We start from the raw sequence: 4,433 nt of genomic DNA, 5'->3' as shown, positions 1-4,433 counted from the left end.
CCTGCTAACAGAAAGAAAATATTCCATCATGGGGGCAGGGAGGGTTTAGAGAACAGAGACCTATGGGGCCAAGAGCAGAGAGGACTTGGGGTCGGCTCCCAGAACAGTGTGCAGGAGGCTGAATAACTGTGTGGTACGTGTCTGCAGTTTTCAGACAGCCTTACCCCAAAAGGAGCACAAGAGGCAGAGTGCCGCTGGACCTGAAATCCCCACTGGGGCAGATTGGCCGGTGACTCAGGGATGTTCTGGAGCACTGGGGACTCAGGACCTCATGCCTTGGCAATGCACATGAGTCCAGACGGTCACGGGGTGACCGAGGTGGAGAGATTCTCAAAAGGACTGCGGGCCAGTGTGGAAGACATGTCTGACTGTCTCCTCAACACCTATTGACTCTTCCACCTTACTGACAAGAACCCATGTTCTTCAGGCTGTCCATGTGCCCAAGAGAAAAAAAAATAAAACTATGATTTCCAGCTTTCTTCACAGCTCAGAGAGCTCAACAAGATGTAAGCCTAAGTCTTTGGAGGGGCTTCCTGGAAAGTTCTTGAAATGCACCAACCCAACGGGCATGGAGACTTTGCCCTTTGCCTTCCCTCAATTTCTCACCTACAAATTAAGTGGTGACACTGAAGACTGTCTGTCACCGCACCGCTCCCAACAGACAACACACGGCTTCAGTTCAGTTCAGTTCAGTCGCCCAGTCGTGTCCGACTCTCTGCGACCCCATGAATCGCAGCACACCAGGCCTCCCTGTCCATCACCAACTCCCGGAGTTCACTCAGACTCACGTCCATCGAGTCAGTGATGCCATCCAGCCATCTCATCCTCGGTCGTCCCCTTCTCCTCCTGCCCCCAACCCTTCCCAGCATGGCTGTCATTTAATAACTATTATTCAAAGAGGTAATAAATACATGGGGGAGCACTGCTCTCTGTGAATATAAGAGGTAATGATGCAACAGAAGACTACTGAGGTCACACATTCCTCCGGAGTAAGGACATACGTATGATCCCTATTGGACATATTAGGTACACAGAGCCTGATGTCATTTTTTAAGATAATTACCTCTTAAAAAAATACCAAATGTCATTTAAGAAAACTATTCAGAATCACCTTTTATTCTAATAGTATGGGGACTTTCCCTTAGCTTTCAGTGTATAACCCCAAAAACTGTCCGCTCATGCTGATTTTCCCATGAAAAGTCAGGTACAAGCCAGGAAAGACTAGTTTATGCAAGTGTGGTCTACAGCCTTCAAGTGCCAGAGATTTACCAGTAATAACATCTTCCTCGAGCTCTTGCCACTTCCACTGCCAGTTCAGGTGGCTCTCCAGAGTGGCTTTCCACCCAGAGTTGGCTTAGTGCTCCAGCTGCTTTCATCTCTGACACCGTCATGTCAACACATGCTTCCGCAGTCACAGCAGCAGGAGAGCAGCGTTCTTAAGAATCTCTCATCAGATATCAAATGTTGGGACAGTCAGTGATGCATGTCACTGACACCCAGAACACACTGCCTGGACTAGTGACACAGGCTGGCTCTATTGCAGGGCCACAAGGAGGTGTACGCCTCCCAGGCTTCCAAAAGGAAAAAAAAGAAATGGGCACGATGATCCTTTACAGTGTCATACTCAGGCACTTTTTAGAAGAAACATTCTCATATCCCTAAAGACAAAGGGTCTGAACTTGTTACTTTCAGGATCTCTACATACTCTTATAAACTATAGAGTGCTGTGAGTGCGTACGTGTGTGTCCTGGGCTCAGTCTGTCTGACTCTTTGCGTCCCCCTGGACTAAGCCTGCCAGGCTCCTCTGCCCAGGGGAATTTTCAGGCAAGAATACCAGAATACAGTGCCGTGCCCTGCTCCAGGGGATCTGCCCAACTCAGGAATCAAACCCACATCTCTTGCGTCTCCTGCATTGGCAGGTGGATTCTTTACCACTAAGTCACCTGGGAAACCTAATAGAGGCCCTTCAGGGCTATTTTTTTTCCCTAAGATCTCTTTTTGATGTTGGTTTTGTCTATTAACATTTGAAATTAAAGCTGAGAATTTTAAAATATATCAATTCATTTTAAGAGAAAAGTAATACATCCATCATATTTTAACATAATTTTTAGTGAAAACTGTATTTCCAAATGAAACAAAAAAATCTTTGAGAAGTGGTATGTTTTAATTATTATTTTTGGAAATCTTTATTAAACAGAAGAGAGCTACTTACTTTCACGTATCTGCTTCTGCATTCAATTTGTTATGATATCACATGTAGCCTCTGGAAATGCTTTAAAATGTACCCATGCCTTTAGCAGTAAAGGCAAATAGTATCTTTGCATTATTCCAAAAAACGTTTGACATCACTGAACCCCTGAAAGGACACTTGGAGAAGCACTGCTTTGAGGTGGCTAATGGGATTGCTCAACGGCACAGCCAACTGCACAGAGGTAAAATGCTCAGTGCTTATAATGTCTCCTGTTTTTCTTTACTTTTGCTCTGAAAGGTTTTGTACAGTCAACTCACTGTGCTTTGATTGAGAAGAAGTCAGTGCCTCAATCAGGGGATAAACTTGCCTGATGGTTTTTCCAGAAACAATCCATGAAGAATGTCCCCATTATCTTAAATAATAGTATTGTTTTCTTCTGGGGTGCATGCCTCTTCAGCTTGCTGAGTGAATCCATCTGCCATTTTCTGATCAGCAGCTGAATAGGCACATTTGATTTCACATCCCTTTACATCCACTCTCTCTGTCAGGCCCCTAAATCTCAGTCTCGGGGACCTTATCCTTAACACACTCTTTATTTCTACTTGTGGGGTTTCTTATCTGACCCTGCTTTGTGGATGGCCCTTTGGTTTAAATCCCTTTATCAATGTAACTCATGGCTTCTCTAAAATATTAACAATATGAAAGCAAGCAAGCCCCTTCCTTTCTCTGTCCTCATCAAATATTTCCCAGGAGTCTCACAATCTCTGCCTTGTGTGAAGCTGTAAAAAAGGGGAAAACCCTGAACCTTGTGCCTGACCAGGCATGGCACGGAACTTGTAGGGATCTTGCAACCCCTGGGGAAAGAAAGGAACTTACCAAGGAGGAGAAACTCGCACTTGCCTGCGGAGAGCTTCTGCAAGCAGGCACGGTAGTCCTGGGCTGGAGGACCCAGCCAGTGATTCTGCAGAAGCTGCCCAGGCTACCGGCCAGTGCCAGCAGAGGGGCTGTGTGTGTCAAGGTAGCTAATTCAGCAACGACAGTGGACACCACGCGAGCTCACCCCGGGGGCCGACTCTTACCCAACCTCTGCCTGAGAGACCCGACAACCTCTGGAAGGACCTGTGTGATCCAGGCCTCTGCCTCTGCGGCCTCACAGAGAGACACCCAGACCCGCTGGGCTGCCTGACAGGACAGCCTGAGTTCAGATCACGGCCCCCTCGCTGATGGACTCTGAAGAGACAGGCTTTTTCCTGACTCTAAGATCAATTAATCATTCCTTTAGAGTTCACTCTCCTCAACCAAGAGAAGCATAGTTACTCTTAACACTCCCTGACCTCTATCACTCGATGATACAAGCCAGTCTGAACAGGCCGTCTGTATATTAGCAAATATCTTGACATGTGTTCCTTTTTCACCATCTTTACCACATACCTTATGGACATTCTACAATGATTATTATTTCATTTTTAATCATCATTTGAAATTCAGAACAAACTCTAGCCACTATCATAAAATTGCTCCCTGAGAAAAACAGCAAAGTAACCAGGACATCCCACAAGATAGCTATTCACAGCTTCTCCTTACAAGTGGGAGGAGTAAACCAAACAGTTAAGTTGTGGGTAAAATATTTAAAGAATTAATAATCACGTAAAATATGTCTGTAACTTGAGAAACCGAGGTTCTCTAAATGCTATCTTCAAATACCATGGCCTATTAAGAGATATTTTCATGGATAATCAAGTCCTACTGTATAGCACGAGGAACTACAGGTAATACCCTGCAATAAATCATCATGGAAAGGAATATTTTTAAAAGGAAGATATATATGCGTATAACTGAGTCACTTCGCCGTACAACAGAAGTTCGCGCAATGCTGTAAATCAACTACACGTCAATAAAAACTAAACTTAAAAAAGAGATAGTTTCTTGTGATGAGGGCAAGGTGTGAATTTTGAAATTCAGAAATGTTAAGTCTCATCTTAAGTTTTCAGTTTCAACTGAACTATTTCTCTTATTAAATCATTTTAAAATGCAGCTGAAGAAGAAAAGAAAACCCTATCCAAGATAGATTCACTAACCAAGAGTCTGAAGGAATATCTTTAGCATTGTAGGTGAGGGAAGCCAACACGAGAGACACTGATTCAGTAATTAAGTGGATCGCCATCTTTGGAATCAGGAGGACTCGGATCTGACTCCCACTCTGCCATCTTCAGAGGTGTAACACTAGGCAGTCCAGTCAATT

Source organism: Budorcas taxicolor, chromosome 7 (genome assembly GCF_023091745.1).
Source record: "Budorcas taxicolor isolate Tak-1 chromosome 7, Takin1.1, whole genome shotgun sequence".
Taxonomy (NCBI): Eukaryota; Metazoa; Chordata; class Mammalia; order Artiodactyla; family Bovidae; genus Budorcas; species Budorcas taxicolor.
The sequence above is the reverse complement of the archived record's forward strand: the minus strand, read 5'-3'. Positions refer to the sequence as shown.